Genomic DNA, 6,703 nt, shown 5'->3' with positions numbered 1-6,703 from the left:
CTCTACTCCCTCTTAGATCTGGTCCATACGTGGTATCCTCGGCAATGGTGTAGGGGCTATAAAATGGATCATGGGCCGTTCCACTCTCTGGATACCCCGCTGTCTAGATCCGCCAGCCAGGGAGCCTCTCCTCATGTCTGAAGCCACTGCCAGGTGCAGTTGAAGTCGCATTCCCCCTCCCAGCTCCAGGCCCTCAACTGGTGCGGTGTGAAGCTCTCGCAGAGTAACAGCCCACTGCCTTGGTCGGGAACAAGTAGCAGGGGTCGCCTCCAGTGGCAGTCCACATGCGATCAAATCAGGCAGCCATCCCCCCTCGCCTTTGGGCGTAGTCACCGTACCAGCTCCCCCGGAAGTTAGTGTCAATCTCCAAGTGCCTCACCTCCATAAGCCTCGCAGGAGTCCCCCACCATCGGTAGCCTGGGGGTCAGGGGTCCCGCGTAGTTCAGGGAGCTCACGGCCTGTTCAGGAGCAGGGCCAGGGGATCCAGCTCAGCTCCCAGGTCTCTCCGCCCTTCATACCTGCCGCAGGTCGTGTCAGTCTTGCTGCACCACCAGCCTGCCTGATATGATGTCTCCTCCCACTGGCAGCTGCGATGCCTCAGGCGCCGCTACGAGGCCGAGCAATGAGCCGTAGTCGCTCGGGGCCCACGCCGCTGACTAGTTCGCAGAGCACTCCGCCGGCTGCTGTTCGATCGGTGGCCACCCCTTGTTGGCAGGTACGCTCTCACTCTTCCTGCATGGGCTAGAACGTGGATGCGGCCGGCCGCCACTCCTGGGTAATCCCACTTGTCGGCAGTTTGTCAATCACTCCAGGGCCGTTGCAGCGCCACCTCACACGCTACAGAGGGTCACTCAGATTGTAGGGTGCAGGGCACGAGGCACAATCTAGGCCACCAGCCTCGGCGTCTTCCCTGCTGCTGCCATTTTGGGACCACCCAGCCTCTCCAAGCAGCGCCTCAGATCTCCCCAGCTCTCTGCCGTGCCGCACTCTCCGAACCTCCAGACCCGCTCCTCCAGCGCACGATCCACGCAGGAGGCTCCAGGGTCAAAACAGTCAGCTCCGGACTTCCTTTGTGTCACTATAACCGCGAGGCTGATGCGGAGCTCCCTGCTCACGTGTCCGCCATCGCTGCTGGCCAAGCCACGCCCCTAGTCGGCTTGCCAAATCATACATTTTGGGTGCTATTACCCAGCTTTTTGAGCAGAAAATTGTTACCGGAAAGTAGAGTGTAAAGCTAGAATTAGCAGGCATGCAAGCCATGTGTATTAATACTAGAATAAAGGGTCTAACTATGACTGAGTGTAGCACTCCACGGTTTCCCCAAGAAGTGAAAACATATTTTACTGATTTCTATGCTGCATTGTCAGTATAGTTTAGGTTTTAAATTTTGCATGGCAGAAACCTTTTTGCAGCACTTTAAAGTATGCACTGCACCGTGGTCGCTGCAGAATTTAATCTGTTTACATGAAGAGACAGCATATGGGAACTTGGGTACTAGACCTAACCAAAGTGAGGTTGGGCCTAATGTTTACAGAAGAACCATTATAAGTAAGCATAGTCTGCTCAAGTTGTGCTGGAGAATAGATTCCACGCGGCCTAAAAGAATATGGGATGTTACAACGCGGTCGTGACACCGCGGTACGTTACACTGCAGGTATTACAACACAAGTCGTTACAACGACTTGCGCTGGACTTAGGAATAGTATGATTTACTATTCCAACTCCAGCCTACGGAACAGTAGGGAAGGTGTTGGAATAGTAAATCTTACTATTCCTTAGTGTTTAGCGCCATCCAGCGCAAGTCGTTGTAACGACTTGCATTGTAATGACCGCTATGTAAACGTACCGCGGTGTAACAACCGCATTGTAAAGGTCGTTCGCCGGCCTAAAGACTAGATAATAGGCGCTCAAGCGCGAGTCCTCCAGCTACATTCTGATTCGGTTTGTGTATCTCACCATTTGGGCTACTCTTTAAATTGGCTGCCTCTAAACCAGGGTTCTCTAATGTCGGTCTTGGAGGGCCGGATCCATGCCAGATTTTTAAGATAAATACATTTATCTAAAGGTGGATAAGTTAAAAAACTGGCATGGATCCGGCCCTGCAGGACCGACTTTGGAGAACTCTGCACTAACCATCTCTGTTCCCTCAAATTAATGGTAGGTCACTCAAGAAAAACTCAGTTCAGTCTTGAGTTCATAGTGTATCATATTGCTTCCTTGTCTCCTGTAGGTGCAACCTCTACTGGTAACTTGATGGTTAAAATGTGTCCATTCGTTCATTCACTGGTTTAGTCCTGGCTCGTGGACCACATTAACATTCCTAGGCTGTCTGCCCTTTGTGAGGTCATTGACAACGTTACAGGCACTGCCTGCTGATTGGCTATTAACATTGTGATGCAACTGGCTCGTGCTTCATAGAGCTGGAAGAGCCCTGCTCGTGTTACTGCTGCCCTGGGAGACTTCAACCGACCAGCTGAGGGATTCACTAGGGTAAGTTACACTATCATTTTCCTAACTCTTCTTAGCTCCTCTACAGCCATGTCTGTTTGGTTTAAAACTCTTCTCGTCCTGCATATATCTGGCATCTTAAAGTGGGTTTTGCAACATTTTAGTGTTGACGCGCACTTAACATGCGATGTCAAAGGAAACATTTTTTAAACGATACAACTCTGGTGAACATGCGGCATTCCAGTGAGGATTTTTGTGTTTAGTGTTTCTTCAAGTTATGCCCAATTTCATGTATTTTTGTTAATGTTTTGTAATCGGAAAATTCTGTATCGTGAATTAAAACATTGAAGATCCATTTGTCTGTTTGTGGCAACCTGTTGCTGACTTTAATATAGCTAGCGTGCAACATGTGTAGATGAATAGTTGTAAACCTGCTTTTCCAAATCTAGATTTGGGCTGTTGTACCACTTTGAGAACAACTACCATGCTAGTTTCCCAAACTGATCTGAGGTTTGGTCGCTGATGGGGTCTAATTTGTGGAGATAAGTAAAGAGGGAATTTTGGGCTGAGTTTCGGAAGGGTGAGACATAACAGCTCAATTAAGCCGAGTAAGGGTAAAGTAATACGGAGCTCGCCTTTCCTTGTAAGGATGGCATCTGGGTGTGGCCTAAAGTAGATGGCTCTCTTCACAGTTCGCTGCTTTGCTGGATTGCTGTGGTTCAGGGCTGATCACTGTCAATCTGATCCCCAGATGTCACTAAGAGGCATTTTTTTTTGCCTCTACCAAACTTTTTTACTATTCCTGAATATATTTTCTTGCTATTCTTCCGGTCAGAGTGACGTTTTTGCGATATGGTACTGAAGGGTGGTGTACCCATCTAGGATGCGTTATCACTGCTCTTAATCGTTTGCCACCACTAAAAGATTAATATATTTGTTTTTGGCCTGCAGTCATTCAATTCAGTCAGTGCGACATCAATGGAGCTGTCCCCACTGTGCCCACAGGCTCACCTTTCCTGCCCCAACTACCATTTAACGGAGATTGGTACCAGTTATTCCTAAAATACTTGAGAAACTAGGAAATGGAAGTCTTCCCACGATTAGGGGAGGACCATAGATGCAATCATGCTGTACTGAATCCTATTCATAGGGGAAAAATAATAACTAGGTATTCATTAAGAAATATGAAGCAGGCATGTAAAATCAGCTGGGTTGGTTCTTCTTTCCTAAGCATTGGCAAAGGACACTTGCGTAGGAGGAACATAGCGACCGGTTTGAGCAATGTGGCAGTTGACACTTTTTGATAGTCCAGAGTCTTCCCATGGGTGCAACACCTTTGCAAACCGAGAGGGAGGAGCTATCCAGTACAGAGAAACACATTGCAGAAGTAAACAAGAATTGATATTTGCAGAAAATTGGTCTGAAATACTGCGGAAACATGCTCCACTAGAGGCGAATGCCACAGACGTGAAATGGTGGGAATAGTATTTGTGGCACTAACCCCAAATGTCCTGGGTTAAGTGGAAGCTGGAAAACTCCGCAAACAAAGCCACGTAAAGGCCAGATATTTGACACTGTGACTTTCTAAGTCAAAAATTGAGCGTTGAAACTCTGCCTTTTTTTTTTTTTGCAGATTTGTATTACGCGAACTCAACCCGAAGGTATTGGAGCGCTTTACATGAGCACCGATTACTTACACATTCAGGCACAGGGAGATTACATTATTTGCCCAGAATCACAGGATGTGGACGCAACCCAGAGGCTCGAACCCTGGTTTCCAGCACCAAAGTCGGCAGTCTAGCCGACGGACCACATCCTCTCCCCATCCTCTCCTCCTTATCCTCTAGGAATCCTGAAAACCACAGGGTACATCTGGTGCCGAAAAGGCAACGCATAACTGCTATTAGGGAGCCGTGAATTTACGTTGGTTAGGAGCGTCTGACTTACTGGCCAGTAGTATATAGACAGATTGGCCCAAATTGAGACCCAGGCGCTGGCTTTGGGTGGGGTGGTAAACCTGCACATGAAAAAAAGGACACCATGAGGAGTCCACCAAAGTCACCTGATAAAAATAGTACCTCACTTGTGTGAGTGAGCCTAGTGCACAGGAAAAGAAAGGGTCAAAAACACAATGTGGAGACATCAACACTTCCTGTTGCGCTGTTTAACCTGATTTGGCAATGGGGGTTGCTGTTTTTCAGTCTGGCGGCCACCCAGGGATATCTACCAAAATAGATATTTATGAAAGCTAGACACCCAAGAAAGCAAGGGCTCCCATTGATGACCCTGGTTTGAGCAGTTCCTATCATGGGCACTAGGCACAGCCACCCATGTGCTATTGTTTTTCGTGACAAGTGGAGGGACACTGGGTGGTTGCCTTTTTATGGATCCCTGCAGATTCTGAAAAGATTACGTCTCAGAAATGCAAGGAAAATGTGAGCTATTAGACAACGTTTGAGATTTGCAGGGCATTGTGGGATCCACTTAAGACACACCACCCTGGGTTCCCAGTTTCTAGAACTGTCTGGGTTTGGTAAGTTAACCTGGGTGCCCCATGGACCCAAAATCCACAGCTACCCCATCTGGATGTTGCTACATTGTGTTTTAGACCCTTTCTTGTCATGGGCACTAGACCTACGCACACAGGTAAGGTACTATTTTATCAGGAGCTGTGGGAATCTGGGCAGTAGATAATGTGGGTGTGTGTGTGTGTGTGCGTGCGTGTGTGCGTGCATGCGTGTGTGTGCGTATGTATGTATATATGTATATATATATATATATATATATATTCAGTTTCACAAGCACCCAAATGCAGCGCGCACTCCCAGTCAGCTCTCTCCAAGTAAGGGAAGATACAGGTGCAACCAGCGTCAGCAGAGCCTGACGCGTTTCGGGCATGCGCCCTTCCTCAAAGGCTTTTCTGCTACTGAATGACTGCCACCATTAAGATTACCAGTGTTTGTCCCTTCTTTATTTCATTCATGATCAAACAATCACAGCTGGGTAAGTTCCAAGGAATTCTGGGACTGGTAGTCTTTTCAAAATACATCCCAAGTGGGCTGAAGGCAGTCAATTCAATAAAATGTCTATTAATCACGGGTGCACCTGCACACTTCCTCCCCGTTCAAATCTTGAGCCAGACTGATCCTTTCCGCCGATAATCACACCAGCAGTGGAACCGCTAAGTAACGCGGCGGTGCGCCCCCCGGCCGGGTCGGCCGTAATATAGTCAGTTTCACAAGCACCCAAATGCAGCGCGCACTCCCAGTCAGCTCTCTCCAAGTAAGGGAAGATACAGGTGCAACCAGCGTCAGCAGAGCCTGACGCGTTTCGGGCATGCGCCCTTCCTCAAAGGCTTTTCTGCTACTGAATGACTGCCACCATTAAGATTACCAGTGTTTGTCCCTTCTTTATTTCATTCATGATCAAACAATCACAGCTGGGTAAGTTCCAAGGAATTCTGGGACTGGTAGTCTTTTCAAAATACATCCCAAGTGGGCTGAAGGCAGTCAATTCAATAAAATGTCTATTAATCACGGGTGCACCTGCACACTTCCTCCCCGTTCAAATCTTGAGCCAGACTGATCCTTTCCGCCGATAATCACACCAGCAGTGGAACCGCTAAGTAACGCGGCGGTGCGCCCCCCGGCCGGGTCGGCCGTAATATAGTCAGTTTCACAAGCACCCAAATGCAGCGCGCACTCCCAGTCAGCTCTCTCCAAGTAAGGGAAGATACAGGTGCAACCAGCGTCAGCAGAGCCTGACGCGTTTCGGGCATGCGCCCTTCCTCAAAGGCTTTTCTGCTACTGAATGACTGCCACCATTAAGATTACCAGTGTTTGTCCCTTCTTTATTTCATTCATGATCAAACAATCACAGCTGGGTAAGTTCCAAGGAATTCTGGGACTGGTAGTCTTTTCAAAATACATCCCAAGTGGGCTGAAGGCAGTCAATTCAATAAAATGTCTATTAATCACGGGTGCACCTGCACACTTCCTCCCCGTTCAAATCTTGAGCCAGACTGATCCTTTCCGCCGATAATCACACCAGCAGTGGAACCGCTAAGTAACGCGGCGGTGCGCCCCCCGGCCGGGTCGGCCGTAATATAGTCAGTTTCACAAGCACCCAAATGCAGCGCGCACTCCCAGTCAGCTCTCTCCAAGTAAGGGAAGATACAGGTGCAACCAGCGTCAGCAGAGCCTGACGCGTTTCGGGCATGCGCCCTTCCTCAAAGGCTTTTCTGCTACTGAATGAC

The sequence above is a fragment of the Triturus cristatus genome, chromosome 3_2, assembly GCF_964204655.1.
Source record: "Triturus cristatus chromosome 3_2, aTriCri1.1, whole genome shotgun sequence".
NCBI lineage: Eukaryota > Metazoa > Chordata > Amphibia > Caudata > Salamandridae > Triturus > Triturus cristatus.
The sequence above is the reverse complement of the archived record's forward strand: the minus strand, read 5'-3'. Positions refer to the sequence as shown.